At 40.6% G+C, this 27,275-nt stretch overlaps 2 pseudogenes; one reads left to right on the forward strand and one right to left on the reverse strand.

Annotated features, from left to right (window-relative positions):
• The first annotated feature begins 5,927 nt into the window (after nt 1–5,927).
• Nucleotides 5,928–6,378, forward strand: LOC124974600 (noelin-like; annotated as a pseudogene).
• Nucleotides 6,379–7,378: 1,000 nt separating this feature from the next.
• LOC124974617 (upstream stimulatory factor 2-like) lies at nt 7,379–8,395 on the reverse strand (annotated as a pseudogene).
• Between the last annotated feature and the right edge of the window lie 18,880 nt (nt 8,396–27,275).

Raw genomic sequence — 27,275 nt, forward strand, 5'->3', positions numbered from 1 at the left:
ACTTTGTGGATGCTTCTTTAGCTGTGCAGAAGCTCTTTGCTTTGGTTTCACCCTATTTTTCTTGTTTTGCTTTTGTTTTCTGTGCTTTTGGGGTCTTGCCCCCCAAAAGCCTGGTGCAAAGTCATGAAGCATCTGCCCTAGGTTACCCTCCAGTAGTTTCATAATGTTAGGTCTTACATTTAAGTCCCCAATCAATTCAATTTTGATTTGATTTATGTAACCAATTAGAAGTGGGGGTTTAGTTCATTCTTCTACATGGAACAAGCAGAAGGTGGAGAGACTTTCTCTGAAGAGATTTTGGTTTTCATTCATGATCATTGTTTTTTATTTTAAGATCATTTATTTTCCCTTGTGTAGTAGATGTCAGTCTTACTAATAATAGCCCACACTGATGTTTTTAGTAGAACAGAGGCTTGATAAGCACCTAATGCTCCTCCTATTAAGAAATAAAACAAGCATTATAATTCTTCCATGTGGAATGGAAGAATTGTATTCTGCCTTTTCCTGCTCACCTTTGTGCTTCAAGAAGTCAACAGTGGCTGAGCTTAAATGCCTGAATCTGGTGGGCTCCCCAGAGGCCAATTCCACTTCCACTTTGCTCAATGCTCCAGTGGCATTCCAGATGAGGAAACAAACTCTCAAAATCTCTGCAGATTGTGCCACAAAATTTCACTCCAAAAATAAGCAAAAACATCTTGCTTCCTACCTTGAGGTTGAGACTCAAGTCACCTCAAACAACCTGTTTACAAATGTGATTCCTTTCATGAAAAGAGCCTCAGCATGTTCTCCAACCAGGCTGTTTGGGTTCATGTCCAGGGCAAGGCCCAGGAGGTGGACTCTCATGGAGTCCCTGCAAGCACAGCAAAGAAGGTGTTTTTTCTAGGAGCTGGCATCCTGTAATCCCTGCATGATGGCTTCCCCACCTGCCCAGTCCCAGCTCTGCTGGAGCAAAGCACACATGCAGATCCACAGACAGCAAAGCAATTTCACATTTCCAACCCCAATGAGCAAGTGTCATCAGTTGTCATCAACCTTCCTTCCACTTCTTGGCTTGTAAAAATATATTAAGTCATCCTCAACTTAAAAAATGAGTTTCGAGATAAATTTTAAAACTTTTAAATTTTACCTGGATTCTGAAAATCTGACAATCTACACCTACAGGTTCTTCCTTCTTTCGTGAAAAAACAATTATCTATCTGCAAAAAACTATACTTTGAATTTCGGGAAACTGTCAACATTCAACTGGTTTTGATCTACAAAATTGTTCACATGAGTCAACCTAATACCCCAATATATTAACCGTGTTTATTTACAAGGAATGATGTTGGAATGGAGAGATCTTCAGGGGTCATATTCTATTTAAAACAACATTTTGCTTTTCCAAATTTTTTCAGGAAGCTTACATTAGTTTTGAAATCATAATTTTTTTAAAAAAACAAGTAGTTGAATTCTCCATCTTCATTTCTTTGAGACTCAAGAATTCTAGTCCCTTGCCTTCAGCTCTTTGCATCTGCCCATCTTACTGCCCTCACCAAACAGGCAAAGTTGCCCACTAGCCAAGGTCAGTCAATGCCCCAGAGGAACCTACTGTGACCTTTGGCACTTTCGCATTTTTATGCTCTCTCTTCCATATACTCCAGGTTTTCCTAGTTCTCAGGCTTTCTGTTCACTCCCTCTCAGTCACTTTTTCTGGTTCTGTCACCAGAAAATTTTTACTGCCAGGCAACCCTGGGATCTAACAAAATTGCAGTGAAAACAAGTTTTTATCTCTGCCTACCCCTAAGATATTGGCCTTCTCCGTGGTCCCAGCTACCTCTCCTCTCAGCATGCTCCTTGGACCACCCACTCACTTGGCCTTCCTGTTAATGGCTCACAAATTCTCCACTTATCCCCATCCTACCTCTTCCATAGGATATTCCAAAGACACATCAAATTACATTGTTCCAGTCAAAATCTAATCCAATCTCCTACCAATCCCCTACTTTGTTCTTCTGCCAGCATTTCCTATGTAAGCCCTGTCCTCCTTATTTACCCAACCATGAACCCTAAGGTTATTCTTTAATCTTTTATCTTTGAGAGGTCCCTCCAAAGTAGAATCTAAAACCAAGAAACAACTACAGAGAGTTTAACTGGAAGGCAAACCTAGGAAGAATGAGTGAGAGGGTGGGTACCACAAGGCAGGAAAAAAAAGGACTAATAAAGAGCTTGTGATTGAGTGGGTTCCCACTGTGGGCAACTGTAGTGAAATTTCATTCAGGACATTTTGAGAAGCAATATGGAATAAGTTTTCAGAGTTTCCCACATAACGGAATGAGAGGCTGCAGCATCTTTACAGATTCTCATTTCCTAATGGCTTAGGGTTACTGGGAGTGGGGCATGAATTGAGCATTCCCTACACTTCCAGTGTGATGGGAACCATCCATCACAGTTCCCGCTAAAATTATAAGTGAAGCAAGAAAACTTCCAAAGTGGCCTTTACATATCTGCTACCCCCCACGTACCCCACATACCTCATCTCTAACTCCTAATAGTTCAGCCCCTTCAAAATTGTGTAACTTTGTCTCTTTGCTCATCACTTCTTAATTAAGACTCTTCTATCTTATCTGAACAATTGCAATGACTACGTGAATACTGCCAAATATATCTACCTTCTATTCAACAATTGGAGCTTAGAGAATTTGAGTGAATTGATCAGATTTTTAAAACAATAAATTACAAATTTGACCCAGGAACTTTCTTCCATGCTTTCCAATAATCATAAAATTTGAAGCCAAGTGAGCACAGTTTTGAGATCCCTCCTAGAAGAATACAGAGCAATCACCTGAGAATTTGATATGAAGTCAGAAGCAAAAATAATTAGATGAGAAATATGCAAAGTAGTATTAACAGAGTTACTACAGACCAAGACATGGATATAATAAAACATAATTGATACTGGTAGTAAAAGCAAAAATAAGATCTGATTAAGTGGATCATCATTGAACTGAGGGTACTTATTTACCTCCGTGATAGAGTGACAAAAAGGAGAATTTAAAGAAGGTTAGTCAGTTACATCAGAAATAAACCAAAAATGGTATAAAAGTGTATTACCCAGGGTTGTTCACACAAACAGAACAAGTAATATGTGTGTGTGTGTGTGTGTGTGTGTGTGTGTGTGTGTGGCAGTCCTGCCTTATCTGAGATTCCACTTCCACTGCTTGGGTACCCATGGTAAACTGTGGTAAGAAACTACAGTGTAGTACAATAAGATATTTGAGGGAACACTTTTATAGCATATTGTTATCACTATTCCATTTTATCATTAGTTCTTGTTCATCTCTCACTATGCCTAACTTGTACATTCAACTTGATCATAGATGTGTTTGGAAAAGCAGAGTGTCTATAGCATTCAGCATCATCAGAAGTTTCAGGCTTCAGTTGGAGATCTTAGAATACATCCCCCACAGGTAAGAAGGGACAGATAGAAAGAAAGAGATCCATTATAAAGAACTGGATCAAATGATCATGGAGGCAGGAGTCCAAATTCTGCAGAGTGGGCCAGTGGTTGGAGATTCAGGACAGCCACTGCAGTTCCATTGAAAAGCAGTCTGCTGGAGAGTTTCTTCTTGCCCAAGAAAGCCAGTCTTTCTTCTCTATTCAGGCATTCGACTGATTAGATGAAGTCATCTACTTTAGAGAAAGCAATCTACTTACTCAAAGTACACCAACTTAACCACTGATCTCATGCAAGAACACCCTCCAAGTTAGTAGATAAAATTAGCCATCACAAGGCAGTAAATAGCAAGTCAGATGTTTTTGGAGAATTGCTAAAACAGAATAAAAGGGATTAGATATAGAAAGAAACACAAGAAAGGAAAACCACAGCTCAGATCATATATAGGAAAATATCATTAAAGAGGCCCTACAGTATACAATGGAACCATTAATTTAAGGCATGCTATTAAAGGAGTTGGATCCTTCAGACTTCCCTCTCCCTCCCCTGCACACACTAAGTGGGTTGTAGTATCAGGTATGCCCCCAGGCCTTGAGGATCACATTCTAAACCAACTGAACCCTGAGGAAAGTTCTTAGTGTGAATATTAGTCTGAAGGAAAGGTAGTAAGTTACTTCAGGCCTGCACAAAGATAACAGAAGCAACTGACACATGTGTTTTTTCCCTAGGATAAAGTGATGAATACAGCTGGCATTTGTATCTACAGGTTCCACATTCATGTATTCAACTAACTATGGCTGGAAAATGTTTGGGAAAAAAATGAATCTGAACTGAACATGTACAGACTTGTTTTTTTCATTGTTCCTTAAACAATACAGTATAACAGCTATTCATAGAGCATTTATATTTTATTAGGTTTTATAAGTAACCTAGAGATGATTTAAAGCATACAGAAAGATGTACAATAATTTATGTATAAATAATTTGCCATTCTATGTAAGGGACTTGGGTTTCTGCAGATTTGGGTATCCATGTGGGATCCTAGATCCAATACCCAGTAGACAACAAGGGACAACTCTATAACTCTCTGAGTCACTCTGAGCCTGGATGTGGTTATCTAGACACTAGCAACTCCTCTAAGGTACATGATTTCCCCAATCAAAGAAACACCTAAAATATAAGGACACAGAAAAACTCAGATTAAAATGATAGAAAAAATAGAGCTGGCATAAATTAAGAAAAACCTATATAGGTTTTTATATCTGCTAATAAAATATATACCTGTTAATAAAATATGAGGTAATTAAGCTGCAAGAGAAAAATTTTTAATAAAAATATAGAATGTCTTTGCAAAACAGCTTGCACTGACCTTGTAATACTAACATTTTAAGATACAGTATATTGTCATGATGAGTTAACTTTGTATTATAGTGCTCCACCTTTCAGAACTTTAGCATAATGAAAGTTAATTTTCTCTTCAGGACACCATGGCATGATTAGCATGAGGACAGAGAGTGGGTACATTGCACTAATCCACAGTCATGTAGGGGAAGAGAGGGAAGTTTGCTGCATAGACATTTTCATGGGCCAGCCTTAGAAGTGGCTCACATCACTCTGTTCTGTGTTCCATCAGCCAGAACACAAAGACCTTATCCACTATCCAAAGGATTCTGAAATAACAGTCTGTTTAGCGTTAGGGTTAGGGTTAGGTTTAGGGTTAAGGTTAAGGAGGGTGGCAAGAATGGAGGAAGGAAGGACTGTATAGAGGGAAAAGAGGGGTGGGAGGGGTGGGGGGAAGGAAAAAAAAACAACAGAATGAATCAAACTACATTACCCTATGTAAATTTATGATTACAAAAATGGTATGCCTTTACTCCATGTACAAACAGAGAAACAACATGTATCCCATTTGTTCACAATAAAAAAAAATTAACAAAAGAAAAAGAACCAAATAACATGGATGCAGGTCAGCAAAAGCAAATTCTGCTACCCACCACAGTTCATTCCTAGCTATTTACACTGAAAACCTTTTACATAAATGCACTATATATATATATACACATATATATATGTATATATATATATATACATACCTCTGCTATCCTCAACACTAACCCAGGAAGGAAAAGGGATGATTCTTTAACACAAGAAGTCTTCTTGGGCTCTTGTTGGTGGTGGAGCGCAGAGGGACACGCCAGCAGCGGGCAGCGGACAGCTGGCGGGCAGCGGGCAGCTGGCGGGCAGCGCGTGGGCAGCGCATGGCAGTCAGGCATTGGCCACCCTCCCAGCACCGGGGTTGGCGCGGCGATGGCCTGGGCACGCTGGGCGGCAGCGGCGGCGGCGGCAGGCCGGCAGGTGGGTGGAGGGGCTGCGGGGACACGGCCAGGCACCCCTGCCCACCACAGAGCCTGCCGCCTGATGCTGCCCAGGCACAGGAGCCTGAGCGGGCACCAGCGCAGCTCCGGAGCAGGAGGCAACTTGAGGCGCGAAGTCGATGCCACAACTCAAGATCGGGATTGTTCTGAGCACCATGGCCATGATCACCAACTAGAAGTCCCAGAAGCTGCCCTCGCTGGTGGTCCTCAACACCACTAAGCTCTCGACCTGCAGCGGAATGATGGACCGCAGCACCGGCGTGATGCCCACCAACCCTGAGGAAAGCGGGCAGGTGTACAGCTCTGCCCAGGACAGCAGGGCAGATGTATCTGCACAGTGGTCGCCCCCCAGCAGACCATGTGTTCACAGGACGCCCACACAAAACAACTGAGGCAGCTACTGGAGAAGGTGCAGAACATGTCTCAATCCCTCCAGGTCTTGGACAGGAGGATTCGAAGATACTTGCAGTACATGGAGAAGATGGAGAATCAAATGAAAGGCCTGCAGTCCAAGTACAAGAGGTGGAGGAGTGTCACAAGCAGCACCTGGCTAGGCAGTTCAAGGGCTAACTTAAAAGAGTTTTTTCAATGCCTCAGTGACTGAAGAAGCAGTCTACTCCCAGAGAGCACCTGGCACCCTGCATTTTTACTGTTTCTTTCCCATCTTAGCACCATATCCCTAAGGAAACTTGAATTCAACCAGGATCCTCCTTTGCATGCAACTCTAGATGCACTTCATGGATAGTTTGAATCCTTGTCAATGCATTTTTTGAAAAGGAAAGAAAAAAAAAGAACTTTGTGTGTGTGACTTAAAGCATGTAACCTTAAGATGTTGCATTCTAAACTGAAAATAAAGACCTCCCCCCGGAAAAAAAAGAAAAGTTTTCTTCACAGAAGACTAGACCTACTTCCTTCCACCAACTGCCACCTCTGCCACTGAGTTATAAAAACTGTGAGAGCAGGGAACATGTCTGTTTTGTTCACTATGGTACCTTAATCACCTGCATTGCCTGGCACAGAGTTGACATGTAAATAATATTTTTTGACAAGGTGGGGGCCACAGGGGCCAGTTTATTGCAGTTAAATACCTCTCTATTTTTTGGTTCCTTTTTCCATAAAGAAAACTAACACACACACACACACACACACACACACACACACACACACCCAGAGGGAGCAGGGATCTAGAAACAACAGGTGGGGTGGGACATGGCCTCCCTGCTTAGGTCCAGGCTCCAGGGATGGCTGGGCCAAGGTTCCCTCCTTCCCATAAGTACCCAGTCTCAGCACCTCTAGAGACCAAGGAAGCATCGTGAAGCAGAAGGGCCTCTGTCCTCCCTCTTGCTTCCAGGTGAGACTACTAGAAGTGCCAGGGCTTGGTGAGAGCCAGGGGAGGGGAAACCGACAAACAGGTGGGGAGGGGTATCCGTCCCAAGTTGAGGAGGGCAGTGGGCAATGTATCCACAGAAATGCATTATTTCTCCCCGTTTATGCTTCTGTCCCTCTCTGTGCTAAGGACTGGGGGAGGGGGCAGCAGAGGCCGGCAGCGGCTGCATGGTGGGAGTGGGCGTCACTGCCAAGTGCTCTTGCCCACCATCTCCAGGTTGTGCTGCTGCAGCTGGGCTTGAAGCAGGGAATTCTCATTCTTCAGCTCCTCGATCTGTTGCCGGAGGAATTTGTTGTCCATCTGCAGCCGCTAGGCCTCCTTGAAGGTCTCCTGCATGCACTGTTTGGTCTGGCATAGCTCCCAGATATAATCGCAGGCCTTCGACAGGATCCCTCCTTTACTCGCTCCTGTCTTGCTGTTGTCTGCGTTACAATCTGGAATGATTTTTGAAAGTTGGACGATCCAGTTGTTGATCTTGTCCCTCCACCTCCACTCCACTTCATAGTGCTGAGCTCTCCTCTCATCCCATGGTGTTCTGGGTCCCTGGAGTTTTGGAGAATAGGGGTGTGTCCAGGGTGCGATTGTCCTCTGTGTTCCTGTCTGCAGCACATCCTGGGGTGCTATCATGACATAGAACTGCCTCCAGCCTGCAAGCTCCGGTAAGTGGTTTGCAGGGACACAGCAGTGGTATCTCCCACACTGGATGTGGGGAAATAGGCAAACCGAGCCTCTCCACTGACAGCCTCCGCTGCTGGGATTTTGGATTACAGCCAGCGGGAAGGGTGCTGTGGGACCTGGGGACACAGAGGCAGCGGCGGGGCCAGGGCGCTGGGCTGCCCCGTCCACACCCACCTGGGTCACAGCCTGCTGCCCCCCCCCGCCCCCCGCGAAGGCAGCCGTGGACATGACGCTGAAGGCGCCAGTTGTGTCGCTCTGGACGTCCAGCTGAACATCAGTCACCTGTACTATGCGGTATGTCACCTGTCCTCCATTATTCTCTGTGCGGAACTGGTATTCTATGTTGTGGTCACCAAACACCCCCTGCTGGACGGCCACCGCCGTCTGCTCCTCAGCCCCAGGGCCGTCCCCGCCTTCTTGCAGCTTGACACCCTCCTTGGCCTCAGGCCCCTTGTCGTGGCTGGCGGCGGCAGCAGCGGCGGCCAAGGCAACTGGATCCAGATCCCGGTCCAGCATGTCCATGGGGAAGGGGGGCGGGGCCTAGGGAGGTAGGGGAGGGGGCGGGCTGCCGGGAGGGTGGGTGGGGGGACGAGCCCGGCGCTCACGCCGCGCGGCAGGAGGGGACTGAGAAGACAAGGGAGCTGCTCGTGCTGATCACAGGGACAAACAGTGGGGTCATGTGATGAGGAGATGCCGCTGCCGCCGCCGCCATAGCTCCTGCAGCCGCCGCCTCCTCCTGCCACCTCCGCCTCCGCCCACCCGCCGACTCCGGGCTGCCAGAGGCTCCTGGACTCAGCGCGGGCGCCCCCCGCCCGCCGCACGCGACCCTCAGGCCTCCTTCCCTGAGCAGCAGCCGCCGCCGCCGCCGCAACTTATTTTAACAAGGCCCGCTCTGGATGGCCGCCACCCCTCTCCTGGATCACCGGTTCGCGCGCCCGCCTCCCGGCCTGGACCCGTTTGGCGGCGGATCGCTGCTGCAGCTGCCGCCGCTTTCTAATTTTTCCCCTCCTTTACTTCAGCTGCGCGCGCGCGCGCGGTGGCGCGAGCCTGGGGCTGACTCGCGCGGGGGGAGTGCAGCCCCCGGGCGCGCGCGCTGTCTGTTCTGTAAATAATATTTGTTAGAGGAATGAGCATTGTTAGTGTCATGGTCCCTTAATTAATGGTGTCCAAAATAATGTATCTATTCATTCTCCCAATGGTTATTTCACCATGCTAGGCACTGCACCAGTTAATGGGATTACGGCATAATTGAGACATAAACTCTGTCCTCAAGGAGTTTTCAGTCCAGAGTTAATGAGAAGCAGAACAGGGCATGATGAATGACAAGCTTGAGCAGAGAGCTGATGCCATAAACACCTAACAGGAGCACCTCACCCAGCTGGGGCTTCAGAAGGAAGGTTCATGAAGACACAAAACACAAACAAGATAGAATGTTACTCAACAAGACTATGTAAAGTTGTAATGACGTACTTTAGTATGTGACATTTATTTCTACATGCATGGCTATTCTGCTATAAGTCCAACTTTGAAAACAAAATTTACAAGATATGTACTAGCCCAATACTAGTCAATCTCCAGCAGTATGGAGGCTAAAAACTGTTGGTTTAAAGAAAACGTATTGATTTAAAGGACCTAAAAATCTTGATGATGGAGTTTGCAGGCTACAAATAGATATTTGATCCACAGTCCCTGAGTTTGCCAGAACATTCTGTGAAGATAAAAGGCCTTGTCTTTTTTCCAGCACCTGATGGCCCATACACTCACAGGTGAGGAAAGTCACAACACTGAACCAGGTTGTACAGCTGGGTCACCTGGTCCTTGTGATAGTCCAGCTGCCCCAACGAGCATGAACAGTATTTGTCCATCCAGAGACTTACGTCAGATGGAGCTCATGTCAGCTGGAGCTCATGTCAGGTTTGAAGCTTGGAACCCGTGTGTGCTCCCTCCTTCCACTGAATACCTTCTTAATATCAGGCATTGTGTTTGTTGCTGGGATTCACTTTTTGTTTGTTCAGCCTTATAGCAGGGATTCATTAATTGTGCTATTTGAGAGCTGGACATGTGTTTGCAAGAAAACAAGTCAAAATTCACCCCATTTACTCACTTAGCTGTTTAGCTTACATTTTGTTATGTTTTATTTGTTTATTTCTTATTTATAGTAGACACAATACCTTTATTTTATTAATTAATTTTTATGTGATGCTGAGAATCGAACCCTGTACCCCAAATATGCTAGGCAAGCACTCTACCACTGAGCCACAACACCAGTCCACCTTTTGTTATTATTACCAGTTTTTTTTCTTTTTTTATTTCTAAATACATTTTATTTACTCTTTTCCTGTCCTCAATCATGATCTCCTTGAAACTGATAAATCATGTATCTTGTGTCTCTGACAGATGATTGCAGAAAACTGTCTTGCACATTTAAGGTGCTCAGATTTTTTTAAATGGAACTGCATTATAAAATGGTTCATAATGATTGCTTAGAACCAAACCGTTTTGAATGAATTAAGATGAGATAAAATTTCAGAGAACCATTGAATTGGTCTCCATTCATCTTTATTTTCTGACAACAAACTATAAAAACCCCAACAGGTTGGGACTGATATGAAGATGGCAGAAGTTTCAACTATTCTTTTATCATGTTATTTTCTTCCTGGTGAATTCTATAAGACCCACCTGTCCCTCTTTCCTGGTTTTCAGTGTTGTAGAATGCTACCTTGATCTGTTCATACCCAATTTAAGTCATTTGCAGCATTTCTTCCTCTCTGATAATAATTACCAATTGTGAGCTGGGAATGTGGCTCAGTGGAAGAGCACTTCCTGGCATGTGTGAGGCCCTGGGTTGGATCCCCAGAACCATGAAAAAGGAAAACAATACAAAAGAAAACAACAACAATAAAAAACGAGCACTTGCATATTCCTTTCTGTCCTGGGTCTGCTCTGTTGCATTTATCCCTCACAAAATCCCATTTTACAGGTGAATAAAGAAAGTAGAGATTGGTGTGTTGCCCAGTGTCACAGAGCTAGTAGGTAGTAGAGTTGGGATGTGATTCAAATAGTCTAGATCCAGACCCACAGACTCCAGCTTTATGCTATATGTAATTCTGAGTCTATGCCTTGAAAACCTTTCCTGGTTTCAATTTCATTTCTTTTATTTTTTCTGAGTCTATTTGCACTTAAGTTTTGACTAATTTATCTGTGATGTACATGGACACACTGATGGAGCTTTAACCTTGTACAGTGTCTATAGTAGTGAGAATTTTAGGCACCAGTGGACTACATGTTTCTAGTGGATTAGATGTTTTAAAAAAAAATGTCCCTTCAGTGTCTCCAAGTCTCAGCTTGTCCTGGATCAAATACCTGTAATGCTGTTAGGAATAGGTTTAGGGTTGAAGATGCCCAAATCCTCCAGTTGGTCTGCCATGTATATTTATTAGCAAATTTCTGACTTATTTAGAAATTTGGCCAGATACAGACTCAGAAAATAAATAAAATCTATAGAAAATTGGAAATCGTTTACTTCTCACTGTGAATCTCCCTTGGACTTGTTATATTTCTAAACACATGGAAATGTGACTTTGTCCCATTATTTGCTGCTTTGTGACATTTTGGAACCACTCAAAAGCAGTTACCAGGGCTGGTGTTGTAGCTCAGTGGTAGAATGCTTGCCTAGCACGTGTGATGCACTGGGTTCAATTCTCAGCACCACGTAAAAATAAGTAAATTAAGGGTTCATTGACAACTAAAAAAAATTTGAAAAAGCAGGTACCATTTGGCAGAGGTAGTGAGGAATGGGAATTAATCAGAAAAACTAAGTTCTAACTGCTTACTCATTGACTGATATTTAGTAATTGCCATCTTTGTGGAAGGGACTGGGCTGTATACTGTAGGGGACATAGAGATACAAGGGGGTGAGTGTGCTCATATTTTCGGGGACTGATTAATTTATAAATTACAATTCTATATACTCTTCCTTGAGATTCTGCACTAATTGAGAAAAAGATGCAGAATTCTGTGTAGGATAAAATAGAGCTGTTTGATTGCTGGTCAGTCTGCATGTGGAATGGGCAACATGTAATGACAACCTAGCTTTCTAATTATCCTCATCCTCTTACCCAGGAGACACAGCCCTCACAGTTGCAGGTGCAGAAACGCTGTCCCAGCAAGCTTACTGTACATGTGAGGGGACATAGGATGCAAGCAGGGTGATCCCAGAAGGGAGAATTCAGAAGGAATCAAAGACCTTTCAATCTCACTGGTGAGATGGGTCACTGTTTCCACTGGGAGAGGAGTAAGCTGGGATAAAGGGAAGAGATTACCCCTGACTCACATTTCTACAAATGTGAGTTCCTCTTTGGTCAGTGAAGGCAAAAATGCACAGATGGGTCAGAAATGTCCTTTTCTAAAATATGTTTAACAATAGAAGGTAGAATCAAACCCAGTGCCTCACATGTGCTAGGCAAGTGCTCTACAACGGAGCCACAAACCCAGACCCCTTAAAGTTTTGATGGTTTTGTTTTGGATAGAGCTTTAGGTTTCAAGTTGAACATTCTGATATTGGTTATTCCTTTGGATTCTATAGCTATACATTATGTTTGAGTAAGAGCTGCATGGTCCCAACAGCTGGACTTTGGGAATAAAAATGGTTAGCCAAAAGGTAGCTTAACATTTGTACCTTCTTCCTCTAATACAAAAATACAAATCCCAGCTACTCTGGAGGCTGAGGGAGGAGGAGCTCACATTTCAGTCCAGCCTTGGCAACTTAGCACAACCTTGTCTAAGATAAAATTTCAAAAACGGCTGGAGGTATAGCTCAGTAGTAGAGCATTCCAGGTTCATTCTCCAGTATTACAATTTAAAAAGAGAGAGAAAGGAGAGAGAGAACTAATATGAAAATATCTATAAGACTTTTACTAAATACCATGTTTGAATCATGCTTTTATCAGGCAAGTCTTACTGATAACACACAACAGCAAACATGATACTTTTAAATATTTCAAAATAAACCCATCTTGGATTTATGTACAGTCAGAATAGGAAAGCCTCTTTCTATTTGACCCTGGATATAATTTTTATAAGGGTTCTCCTGTCAAGAAGATAACCACATTTCAGATCAATGTAGTCTCAAAATTGCTCTGGTAACATGAGCTCAATGAAGTTTTTCCCCATCTTAATTAAGCCCAGAGTATTCTTTTGCTACACAAATTGACTTCAAGAATGAATTAAGGTTTCTTTTTCTTAGCCCCACCTTCACCCCCATCAGCCAAAGTCCTTATCGGTTTCTTCTGCTTGCTTTGTTCTCTTTCCATTTGGCATAAGAATAAAGAAATGATAGTTACAAAAACACATGCTTATGTTGACAGAGTAAGTCCCAGATCTGCAGGGAGTCTTTTGCTATTCACTTAAAAAGAGCAAACCTTTCTCACCAATAGAAATTTAACTGTGTATGTTTGCTTTTGTTTCTTTCAGTCAACTTCTCGATAGCTCTTATTTTTTTTAACTTATACCAAAACTAACTCTTAATTTAAGCATTTTTTCATTTTTATTCAATGAGTATAAATGTGTTCATTGGAAATACAGTTAAGGAAACTGAAGAAAATGAATTATCCATGACCTCAGTACACTTTGTAGGTTTTTTCTGCACATATGTTTATGCATATTGAGATTCACACAAATATTAAAAGAGATCTTTTTGCTGAGGCTGTCCTGAAACTTACAAAGGACCTCTTTGCTTGTTTCTTTTTAATTGTACTGGGAATTGAACCAGGGCTTCATGCATGCTAGGCAAGCGAGCACTCTACCACTTAGCTACATTCCCAACTAAAACTTGTAATCCTCCAGCCTCAGCAATTTAGCGATGTCCTAAGCAGTTTAGTGAGACTCTGACTCAAAATAAATAAATTGATTAATATTATTTTTGCAATGTTGGGGATTTAGCAAAGGTGTTCCACCACTGAGATACACCCCCTAGACCTTTTAAAATTATTTTTACTTATTTTTTATTTTAATATTGAGACAAAGTCTTGCTAAATTGCTGAGGCAGACCTCAAACTTGGGATCCTCTGCGATAGCCTCTGAGTTGCTGGGATTACTGGCATGTACCACACTGCACCTGTTCTATCATAGCCATTTTAAAGTTGCCCCTGCTCCTACTCTTCCCTTTCAGGTAGTTTACTCTGCCTCCTGAGACTTCCCACAAGGGATAGATTTTCTCCTTTATATCTTTTTTTATTTTTTTACCTTTTTTTTTTTTTTTACCAGGAATTGAACCCGGGGGAAGGGCACTTCACACATCCCCAGTCCAATTTTTACATTTTATTTAAAGACAGGGTCTCACTGATTTGCTTTAAGCCTCACTAAGTTGCTGAGGCTGGCTTTGAACTCATGAGCCTCCTGCCTCAGCCTCCCAAGTGGAGCCACTGGGATTAGGCATGTGTGTCACGCACCCAGCCTCCTTTACACCTTTAATCTATTTACTGAGCATTTTCCACTTGACTCTCTTGCCTGAATTCTACCTTTTCTTTCTTTTCTTTTTCCTTTGGGCAGTTCTGGGGATGAAACTCTGGACCTTATGTATGTGAAGCAAGCATTCTGCCACTGAACTATACTGCCAGTCCTTCACTTAATTCTAATTTTTTGATGAAATCTTTGTTTACCACTGTCTTGTAAGGGAGGCTGCATCTGTAAGTCACAAAGTTCAGTCTCTATTCATTCCATTTCTATTTTTCCTCTCTTTTTCTTTCTTTGTTTTCTCTCTTTTTCTTTTTTCTTTCTTTATTTTCTTTCTTTTTTTTTTGTAAAAGCTTTGCTCCCCTGGGGTTCCAGTCCTTTATGACTCATTTTCCAATCTTGCTTGTCTGCTCTTTCTGGCTGTTTGAGTAGATGGAAAATCAAACTAACTTTGTTGGTCTCCTCCAGTACAGATATTAGCAAACATTTTCTGTAAAGGATCAGGTAATAAATATTTTTGTCTTTATGGAAAAAAAAAACAATAGAAGGTAGATAAGTGCTTATGCTCAAAAAGGGGGCGGGGTAAGTCTGTCTTTATATAACATCATCTGGAGTTCTTGGTGTGTGTTGTGTGAAAACTGAAAGAATCTATAATTGTCTGTAGATTTTTATTGTGCTCTAACAACCTCTTTATCATACTAAATTTTTCAGTAGGTCAAAGAGAGCTAATCTTCTGATTAGCTAAAGAAGATCAGCTAATTCTGACAAATATTTTTATATCTTTCTTATCTTTGTAAAACTTTTAACAGATATACCAAAACATAAATGTTGTACATATTAATATATACTTGACACAAGTATATATTACATGAAGTTTAAATCAGGTTAAACATATTGATGTCCTCAAATGTTTATCAATTGATTTTGAAAAAAACTTTAAAATTCTCTCCTCTAAGTTCTTGAACTATACACTACATAATTGTTACCTATAGTCACCATACTGTGCAGTGGTACTCCAGAGCTCCTTCTCCTATTTATAACTGAACACCCATTGATCAGAATTTCCCCATCCTTCCCTCTATGTATTTTTCAAAGTGTATTTATTATAGAAATGAGTTTCAAGTGCATTGTTGTGGAAAAGTATTCTCTAGGAGTGTTCCGTAGATTTATTCCTTACATGGAAATAAAATGGTTGCATATTTGCAAATAAGAAAATTTAAGGAAACAGAATCCATAGTTAAATCAGGAGGAGAAAATAAGAAAAGGAGACTGTGCTTCAGGATGTTTCAGAGACTTTAGCATTCAACTGTGAATCATGACTTTCTAAAGTGTAGATGTAAAAGGAAGTATTAATCAAACTTGTTCATGGGACTGTTATTGAGGATTAAATAGAGAAATTAAGCTAGATAATCAAGTTAATGTGACCTATGGAACACACTTTGGGAAATGTGGTAGCAAGGACTGAGCTTTGTAGAGCTGGCACTGGACAAGAAGCGTCATCTCTCCAGAATGAGCAGGCAGCATAGTCTTCAGGTTGAGGGTGGAACTTTATTGGACATTGACAAATGGGAGAATCTAGTGGAAAGGAAAGAAATAGATATTTCACCTGGGGAAACCATACTGGCCTGGAATCACTGCAGGAAGAGTAAAAGAAGCAAAGAAAATGAAGGTCACTGTGAGAAGATTGAATTTGAAAAAAAATTCTGGTTTTGTTCATTATAAAAGGAGTTTCTGAAAATACATATAACATACATCTTAGTCTCTAAAAGAATGACTTGAGGGGCATTTTTGGCAATTTAAGGTTTTGATATTTTGGCATTTTAAACAGAGAGTAAAATGCATGCAGAGAAGATGAACAGTGATGAGGAAAGTGTTGACTGGCACCTATGTAGCCATGCCAGCCTCTCACCTTGGAGGAATGATGTTTGTATTATACAAATGTGCCCCTAACACTGACAGCCCCTTCTGGATTTTTGCATAGTAAGGCTACAATTCCATTTCAAGAGGTTCACTAGGCTCCCTTTGGTATCACTTCTTTTGGATTTTGTCATGTGAATGCATTTCCTCTGTGCACCTCACCTGAGTACACATATCTTTGGATGCTTAGGGAGGGCTGCCCAGTTCCATTGGCATCCCAGAAAATGTTTCCAGAAAGAATGAGGAACTCTTTGCTGAAGCCACAGCTTTCTGACTAGTGTCTGTGGAATGGAGCTGTCTCATCTGCTCTGGGATTTTAATTACCTAGGGATGATAGGTGCATTCAAATTACCTGTCTCTTCCATGAGTTCATTCTGACACTACAGAGTTTGCCATCTAAGAGAGTCAATCACAGATAATTGCCATGGGAACCTGAAGGCAACATATCTGCTCCTGTGGGACTGACCTTTGTACTGAGCTGGCACTGAACAGTGTCCATTCACTGAAGATGCTCAAGTGGAGAAGTCACTATTGCTCTGCCATTGATGTTACTGTGCTTTTGGTTGCCAAATAGGCCCATAAAATGATAACTTTTAGAGTGATTGGGATCTCCAGATACTTTCCATATGTATGGTTAAGTGTGACATAGTTTCCATGTGATGTAAATTTAGGCAGTGCATGCTGAATATTTTTTCACTTTTCTTCAAAAATTTGATATTTCCCATTTGTGATTAGTAAAGTGACCATCAATAGATGTATATGTGATACTGTGGGAGGTATTAGGAAAAGTATTCCTTTAAGTTGTTTAAAAATTTTTTCACAAAATCTTGGTCATACCATTAATTTCTAACATTTGTTTTTGAAAATTCCAGGTATGATATATGTAGTATTTTGCCACCAGAATATTCACATTCAGATTTCTATGTCTTTTAATGAATCCATCTGGGTATCAGGATGTGTGCTAGATGTTTTGTTTGCTTTCTCAATCTTTACAACTGAGATAAAATATTTTTTTTCTATTTCATTGACACATAAACAAACTATAGAGGGTCTATAATTTTCTATCTTATTTCTGTTGGTACTGCCATAACAGGATACCTGAGACCAGGCAAATTATAAAGAACAGAGATTAAATTAGTACAGTTCTGTAGGCTGAGAAGTTTGAGGTCAAGAACCTATGTCTGGCCAGGGTCTTTTTGCTGTGTCATCCTATGGTAGAAGGAAGAACGGCAAGGGAGAATTGCACGTCTGAGAGAGCAAGAGATTGAGCTTGCAGGTTTAAGCCCTTTCATAATGGCATTGAGATGACCTTTCCTAAACACCTGACATTATGTCCCACATCCCAACACTGTTGCATGGAGGATTAAGATTCCATCACATGAAATTTAGGGAGCATATTTAAGTCATAGAATTTACCTAACACCACACAGCCTGTGATAGAGTGAGGGACTTAAAATCACATCTATTTGTTCCTTTCCCTAATTCCCATATAACTTGTGAATGAGGCATGCAGAGGGCTAGTTGTCACTCATTCAAAGTGTTTTTGTCTTGTTTAGATTAAAAAAATCAACTTTCTTTTGGTGACTCATTTAAACTCAAGGTCATGATAAAGTTAGAAGCATAAGTTTTGAGCAGATTTTGGGTGGGAGAATGTTCAAAGTTCAAGATTTCCCAAGAGGAACCTCCTGCAATCTCTTAGGGAAATCTCTTTGTTCACCAATGGCATAGCCTCCTCAGACTTCAAGAGGATCACTAAGTGACAAGGCCTGCCTGCCTGTCCCCTCACTTGTTCACTCGGACATTTACTCTGGCTCCCACTGATACCTGAATCGAATTTGAACTCTGTTTCTGATCATTCTGCAGTGGTTGCAGGTGTAATTCCCACTTCTCCTACAGACCCTTTTCCATGGAGCTCTTCTCTGTCTACTTGTATCCTCTTCATCCTTAGGGATTCAATCTAAGTCTTGTTGGTCTTGAACATGGGTCACAGTTTATTTTCATAGGCCCTAACAGTGATGCTCTTAGATGCTCTTAGATACTTGATTTTCCAAACAATGGCACTGGAGTTTGAAGCCTCTGGAGAATGTTTCCCAGAAACCATGAAGGAGATGTGAAGAGAGGGAATCCTTGATCTTTACTCCAGCAGATAGTAGAGCAACCAGGTTTTTAAAAAATTTCTGTTTGGTGGATAAGAAATTTATTTGCAAAAAGTTTCATGTTTTCCATCTTTATAGTGTGTAAGCACTAGGGGATGGTGTTGTCTATGGGGCTTAGAGCTTCAGGTTTCAAACTGGGGTGTTGGCCCAGGCCAGAAACACCCTGCAGGTGATTGATTTATAAAATTCAGGAAGCTAATTTATTAGTTTTGCTTGGGAAATATAGCACTGAAGCCTGGAAAGACTTAGCCAGCCTGGTTAGGGCACTTGCTTCCTGAAAGCAAGCCTAGTTACCTGGAAAATCAAGCTTTGCCTATGTGCTAGGAGGATCATGGAAACAGAACTGGATGTCATTTGGAACTAGCAATGATTCAGAGACAAAGTAAATCTCTACACTCTAATCTGGTAGTTCTCAAACTTTATTATGCCTCAGACTCACCTTGATTTGGGTCCCAGTCCTAGAGTTAATTGTGTGTGTGTGTATAAGGAATAGGAATTCGTATTTCTAAGACATTTCCAGATAATGCTGGTGCTGTTGATCTGGGATCACACTTGGAGAACCACCACTCTCAATTATTAAAAGAAAACCATAGTGTTGTGTATACACACACACACACACACACACACACACACACACACACCCTTTCCATTAGATATTTCTGATGGACACTGTTAATTTTGGACATTTTTTAATGTAATCTAAGACTTACTAACTAATAATTCCACTGCCTTTCTCCAATTCTCTCAAAGAGCGTCAATATAATGGATGAATCAGTTTCTCTTGACTACTTTAAAATTAACACTTTGGATCTGTATCTCTGAAATGACTCCCAGGCCACCCATGTTTCTACGAGTGTCGGTATTCTTAAACCCTTCAGTCACACACTTATGGCCCATCTTCTTTTTTTTTTAACCTCTGCCACTCCTTCCACATACAAACATACTCCCTGAGGGCTAAATCTCAAACTGTTTTCACAGTTTATTAATTTTTATAGAAAGCATTATTTCTTTTGGAGGAGAGGACTCAAGGTTCATTTTTCTTCACATTACCTGTGATTTCATTTTTCCACCATATCAAGTGCCCAGTAAATGTGAACAATGGTGCTCCTCTTCTGCCTAATTTTGTCATGAGGAAATAATGTGAAAGACAGTTGGTGTAATTTACGACCAACAGAGAATTCCTGCCTAGAAGTTTAACAAGAGCATGAGTCACAGTGTCATGGATATATGAAAATAAACTGTGACCCATGTCCAGAGAGTAATTAGACTAATGAGGATCAAGTGATTGGTGTGCACAACCTAAATGCAGTCACTGATGCTCTCTGCTTTTTATTATCTTTCGGGCTTCCTGAGGAGCTGGCTTGACTCCCCAAGGAATCCAGCAAGCCCTGAACTATGGGATCCATTATGGGTATGGTGGGTGTAGAGGACTGGATTAGATGCAGCTGGTGACCATATTTGAAATGAGAAAAAATACTCAAAATATCAGAGGATTTCATTATTCAGTTAATGGTTTTTATTGTTATTTTCTAGCCCACAATGAAATGTTTGTCATATACTCACATGGGTCTTGGGTGACATCATAAGGTCATTGGTTTTAGTAGATATGCTAAGGTGGGACTCCAGAACCTCTATTTCCCACTAGTTAACCTTGGTTTAATCAGAATGCCACAGAAGATTGAGATCTCAAGATTGTTAGGCATCACTGCAACCCTTTAGTTAGTGTCCTGTGCACTGACTTTTGTTCCAAGCCTGTACAATTTGTCACCTGTGATTATTCTCTTTGTGTTACAGGAGGTTTTTCCTCTTTTTCTGTTTTCTAACTCCCTGCGTAGTATGCTATACTTTCTTCCTTCTTACTTCTCACTCCCTTTTCCTTTCTCTGTTCTTCTCTCTTGCTTGCATGTCACATGAGGACAATCGCGAGAAGTCTGCTTAGAGGGAATAGGTGGGGGCTAAACATCCAGTCATGTTGGGGTAGGTTTGTATTATATCAACTTAGCTTGGCTGGAACTACCAGTGTTTTTCTTCACCCACAGAAAAAGACTCTGTGCTTCATGATCTAGTTCAGAATTAGCACCCTGATATAGTTGTGGGTTTCAATGGGCCACAGGAGACATCTTATGAAAGATTTAAGAAGGTGAAGGTGAACCAAGAGCTATGCAGATATCATAGTTGGGAGGTCTGGGCATGGTGGTGCTTATTCTTACAGGTGATGTTGTAGTTCCTGCTGCATCTTCCTTCAGCTGCTCCACCGCTTCCTGGGTCAGGTGTGTCTGGTTCTGTGATGAAGAACCCCAGAAGAATATCCTGTCATTGAAAGTGGAAGCTTGGGAGAAATGAGAAAACAATACATGTTCCAGTCTGTCTTGGAGGATTACAGCCTGTCCTTGCAGGTCCCCTGTGTCCTTGCTTTCCCCACCTCACCTCACAGCCATGTTTCCCTTCTGAGAGTTGACTCTTCCGGCTTCAGACTTCAGCACCAGATTTGAAGGCACAGCCTCAAGTGGGTCATTTAACCAGCTCCTACCACTGTGAAAAAATTAAATCCTTGTGATAAATCCCTTATGGGGCATCTCCTGGGGATCAGTTGCTTTGATTAAACCCTGGCTGATATACCATACCTCAGTTATGATTCTTAGGCAAGAGGACAACTTGTAGCATCTCTGGTTGGAATGGATCTGGGGAAATTTAGTCATTGAGATTTGAGATTAACAAGCACTCAGTGGTCATTGTGGGAGCTGATTTAGAATACTCTGAATCTGAATGATCATTTCAACCTCATTAGCTGATTCCCCTGAGAGGCACTTTATGCAAACCAACCCTGGGAAGAGGAGTCTCTGGTCCTGCTAAACCACGCTGCAAGCTGTCCTTGAGATTGAGGGACTTCCAATCAATAGATTGCTTCCAAGAAATCTTGGGCCTGGAACTTCCAAAAGGCAGATACCATATGCCAGATTGTTTTAACTGATGCAAGGAAGATAGTAGGAAGAGAAAAGAAACTCTGTTGCCTTCATTTTTCTCCTCTTCCATCATTTCACAGTTCCAGAGTACCTGCATGTGACTATCAAATGTGAATATTGTTTCAGTGCTAGGAAACTTGACAGTTTGGGGGGAAAAATCCCACTCTTCATGTTTATGGAAGTCCATCTTTTGCTTGGGAAGTTGCTTAGGGCAGTAATATTCCCCTTGGCCCTCCTCTCTCTATCTGGTTACTTGCTTTAGGATCGTTCTATAGAAGAAATCAAGAAAAGAACCTCCCTGAATTATTTTCTTGGGGGAGAAAAGAATTTTTTTTGAACAATGGTTTAGAATTAAATTATAAGCCTTTAATCTACCTTTGTAATTCAGAAAAGCACAACACAAAAAGGTCTCAGAATTTTTCTATTCTAAACTCTTAACACAAGCTTACTTTTGAGGTTATGACAAGCCAATTCAAAGCACTGGAAGTGGCATGAAGCAACACAGTTGAAATCTATGCTTATATTTTCCTGCTTTTTGCCTTCTTTCCTTACAACCATTGTAGACAAAACCAAGTAGAAGGTACAATATTCCTGGTGTTCTCAAGGTTTTGCACTCCACTTTAGGCAGTCTTTACTGCCTCCATCTTTTATTACATGGCTGTACTAATCCTTAATTCATACTGAGGTAAGAAAGATAGACCACAACTTTGTGCACAGGGGGATGAAGAAAGATGGAGAGTTTTTGAATTTAAGGGTTTAAACCTTAGGAAGTATAATTCAGACTTCACCTGAATATTTGGAGAGAGATCTTTTTGTAGATTGAGGTTCTTTTCTCTACCTCTAAAATCAATCCCATCAGAAAATTAACAGTGCCCCTCATAACAAGATCTCTTCTGCCTTCTTTCATTGGTTTCTGAGTTCCATAAAGAACCTCAATAGAATAAGTAGAAAACACCACCAGATCACACATGGATGTGTGTGTGTGTGGTGTTTAAACCTCATCTGGAGTGAGCCCAGGTTACCTTCGTGAGTACTGGCGAAAAACCCTATTGAGTGAATTTCTTCACTTCTTGGATTGCTCATAAAGTGAAAGTGGAAGTGAGAACAACTTTTTGCACTTAAGAAAATGCCACTTGCTTTCTCTATTATATATATATATATATATATATATACATATATATATACATATAAATAAAAGCCACTTGCTTTCTCTAATATATAAATATATATAAATAAGTTTAAGTACTTTATATATATTAATATATAAATAAAATATATAAACAAACATTATTTATAAATGCACTTTGAAACTACTAGACTAGGGAGAATTGGGTTAGATGCAAGAGGATATATGAACAATACGTTGATTGCAGATTTGGGCTTGTTCTAATTTAAATTTGGGGAAAGAGAACCAGAGTCAGGTTTCTGAACATTTTCTGCATGCCTTTGGGCCATAAAACATTATATTTAAGCAACAAAAATAGTAGCACAGTTTTGGCTAACTTACTGAAACTAGAGGTTTACATTAGAGTGTGTTTGGCTATCTCTATGGCCATCTACTAAATCACTTTGTAAAAAGTCACCTTTTTTCTGGGAAAACTGGAAATCCATATGCAGTAAAATTAAATTAAATCCCTATATCTCACCCTGCACAAAACTCAACTCAAAATGGATCAAGGATGTAGGAATTAGACCAGAGACCTCACACCTAATAGAATACAAAGTAGGCCCAAATCTTCATCATGTGAGTTTAGGACCAGACTTCCTTAACAAGACTCCTATAGCATGAGAAATGAGAGCAAAATCAATAATTGAATGAATTCAAACTAAAAAGCTTTTTCTCAGCGAAGGAAAAAATCAATTATGTGAAAAGAGAACCTACAGAATGGGAGAAAATCTTTTCCACATATACTTCAGAGCACTAATCTCCAAAATTTATAAAGAACTTAAAAAACTTTACACCAAAACTACAAAGAACCCAATCAACAAATGGGCTAAGGAACTGGGTAGACACTTCACAGAAGAAGATATATAGGTGGTGAACAAATATATGAAAAAGTGTTCAACATGAGGAGAGAGGAGGTGTGGGGGGAAAGGAAAGATAGTAGAATGAGACAATCACCATTATCCTATATACATGTATGATCACACAAATGGTGGTGACTATTTTTGTAGAACCATAGAAATGAAAAGTTGTACCCCATTTGTGTACAATGAATCAAAATGCATTCTCTAAAAGTAAAAAAAAAACATGCACAAAATAAATATTTCCTCCTTTTAAAAAATATAAGAGCCAACTTTTCACTACACATTTGGAAAGATGAAGGCAGGTGATGCAGTTTCTCTGAACACTCTGGACCAAGCACCTGATAGCTGATAATGTTATGAATACTTATGAGAAGGAAGCTGAAATACAGCTTTAATTCAGGAATGCACAATACAATTCAAGGTTCTATTATATGGGTGTAGACCTACCCTGAAATCTCTGTATACAATGTTAGGATTCTAACTCAAAGGTCTGTTGATATGGAAAAAAAATTGGAGAATCCCTGTGACTTCTGAGATACCCTTGCCTGCACTGTGCATTTTGGTTGTATTGATTACTGTCTTAGAGCTCACTTCAGATGTTTTATAACTAATCACTGAGCCTGAAAGTAGGAAAAAATATGTACCAGATGTAGCTTATATTCTGACTTCCTTCATCATAGATTAGTTTTATTCAGGCTTAACCTTAATATAAATGGAATTGTTTAACATTTTTTCTTTTGTTAAATTTTCTTTTTGCTAAACACAGTATCTTTGAGGTTGCATATGAGTCCTGAAATTGAGTGTCTTGAAAACTGGAATCTTGCATTATAATTTACAATTTACCCTCAGTTCAAAATAAATATTTTTGAATGAGTACAATGTAGTATTTTCCTTTTAACCTTTCTCCTTAATGTCTGTCCATATAACAATACAAAACACACATTTCTGCCTTCCTGCACACCTGAGGTTGTAACTCATTGAACTGGTTACTAAAAGAATAAAAAGCAGGTCCTAGTAGTTAGAGAACTTTTTAGTGACTAAATATGAAGCTTGCTGATTTTAGATCTGTTAAAATTTTTCTTAGAAATAATAAAACTATTGGAATAATCTTGACCTAAATAGATCAAGTGATGTGGTTTGATCTAAATATACATGTTAATAGTAAAATAATACTTGAATTCTGAAAGCCCAATTTTGAAACACTATCAAATCTATCTTTGCTTCTAGTTTTAGATGGCTGAGAAGATTTTTTCATTCTTTTTTACTATTTTATCTGCTATTTAATTCTGTATTTTAAAACATCATGCAAATTCTGCGAGCTCATATTGGAATGCTTGTTACTTGAGCATTTGAGAAAACTCAAGTTATGGATGCTCAAACCTCTGGTAGGTTTCCAAGGTGATCAGAAGAGGATCATCACTTTTTTTCTGAGATTGGGAACATGTAAGGGGAAATGTGCATCTTATTTATTCATTCAGCTAATGATTATTGAACATCTATCATAGATACTGGACTAGACTTGATGCAAAGTAATTGAAATGGATTTTGATCCAGGGAATGTATATTTTAACCAAGGAGAGAGACATACCCTGATAGTTAAATACCATGAATGATCAGTAAGAACTACAAAGTACCTGAGAAAACAGAGCTAGGAGATGACTTTCTTAGAAGGTTAAATTGAATTTTACCATAAAGTACAAGCAGATCTTTACCAGATACAGAAGGGAAGAATGAAATCTCTGAATAGTAGAAATAACACATGCACAGGAAAAGAATGGTGGAATATCCTGACAAATTTGAGGAAGAGAAGTTAGCATAGCTGGCATTTAGCATGCACACAGTAAGATATGAACAGGAAACAAGAATCATGGAGACAAAATAGGAATAGTCAGCCATCAAAAAAGTTTGGATTCCATTTGTGTAGGCACTTGGTATGTAGGCCATGGTGGCCAACTTAAACCTCTAAATAAAAAATCTACACCAAAAGACATCTTTTCAAGGTAGATATATTTGGCAGTATTCACATAGTCTTTGCAATTGTTCAGATAAGATATGAGAGTCTTAATTAAGAGGTGATGAGAGAAAGAGACAAATTCACACAATTTTGAAGAGGCTGAACTATTAAGAGTTAGAGATGAGGTGTGTGGGGCATGTGGGGGTAGCATATATGTAAAGGCCACTTTGGAAGTTTTCTTGCTTCACTTATGATTTCAGCTGGAACTGTGATGGATGGATGGTTCCCAGCACACTGGAAGTGTAGGGAATGCTCAATTCATGCCCCACTCCCAGTAAACCTAAACCATTAGGAAATGAGAATCTGTAAGATGATGCAGCCTCTCATTCCTTAATGGGGGAACATCTGGAAACGTATTCCATATGGTTTCTCAAAATGTCCTTAATGAAATTTCACTACAGTTGCCCACAGTTGGAACCCACTCAATCACAATCTCTTTATTGGTCCTTTCTTTTTCCTTGCCTTGTGGTCCCTACCCTCTCACTCATGCTTCCTAGGTTTGCCTTCCAGTTAAACTCTCTGTAGTTGTTTCTTGGTTTTAGATTCTACTTTGGAGGGACCTCTCAAAGATAAAAGATTAAAGAATAACCTTAGGGTTCATGGTTGGGTAAATAAGGAGGACAGGGTCTACATAGGAAATGCTGGCAGAAGAACAAAGTAGGGGAATGGTAGGAGATGGCAGTTAGATTTTCACTGGAACAATGGAATTTCATGTGTCTTTGGAATATCCTATGGAAGAGGTAGGACGGGGAAAAGTGGGGACTTTGTGAGCCATTAACAGGAAGGCCAAGTGAGGGGGTGGTCCAACGAGCATGCTAAGTGAGAGGAGAGGTAGCTGGGACCGCAGAGAAGGCCAATATCTTAGGGGTAGGCAGAGACAAAAACTATTTTTTTCATTGCAATTTTGTTAGATCCCAGGGTTGCCTGGCAGTAAACATCTTCTGGTGACAGAACCAGAAAAAGAGACTGAGAGGGAGTGAACAGAAGGCCTGAGAACTAGGAAAACCTGGGGTCTGTGGAACAGAGACCATAAAAATGCGAAAGTGCCGAAGGTCATAGTAGGTTCCTCTGGGGCATTGAGTGACCTTGGCCAGTGGGCAACTTTGCTGGTTTGATGAGGGCAGTAAGATGAGCAGGTGCAAAGAGCTGATGGCAAGGGACTAGAATTCTTGAGTCTCAAAGAAATGAAGATGGAGAATTCGACTCCTGGTTTTTAAAAAATTATCATTTCAAAATGAATGTAAGCTTCCTGAAAAAAATTTGGAAATGTAGAAGAATGTTGCTTTAAATAGACTATAATGACCCCTGAAGATCTCTCCATTCCAACAGTCATTCCTTCTAAATAAATGCTGTTAATATATTGGGGTATTAGTTTGACCCATGTGAAAAATTTTGTAGTTCAAAAACCAGTTGAATGTTGACTGTTTCCTGAAATTCAAAGTATAGTTCTTTGCAGATAGATAATTGTTTTTTCAAAGAAAGGAAGAAGAGCATGTAGGTGTAGCTTGTGGGACTTGCAGAATATAGGTGAAATTTAAAAGTTTTAAAATTTATCAAGAAACTCATTTTTTTTTAAGGTGAGGACAACCTAATACGTTTTTACAAGCCAAGAAGTGGCTTGTGACCAAGGAAGGTTGATGACAACTGATGACAGTAGCTCATTGGGGTTGGAAATGTGAAATTGTTTTGCTGCCTATTGATCTGGATGTGTGCTTTGCTCCAGCAGAGCTGGGACTGGGCAGCTGGGGAAACCATCATGCAGGGATTGCAGGATGCCAGCTCCTGGAAAACTCAGCTTCTTTGCTGTGCTTGCAGGGACTCTGTGAGAGTCCACTTCCTGGACCTTGCCCTGGATATGAACCCAAACAGCC

Source organism: Sciurus carolinensis, unplaced genomic scaffold (assembly GCF_902686445.1).
Source record: "Sciurus carolinensis unplaced genomic scaffold, mSciCar1.2, whole genome shotgun sequence".
NCBI classification, from domain to species: domain Eukaryota; kingdom Metazoa; phylum Chordata; class Mammalia; order Rodentia; family Sciuridae; genus Sciurus; species Sciurus carolinensis.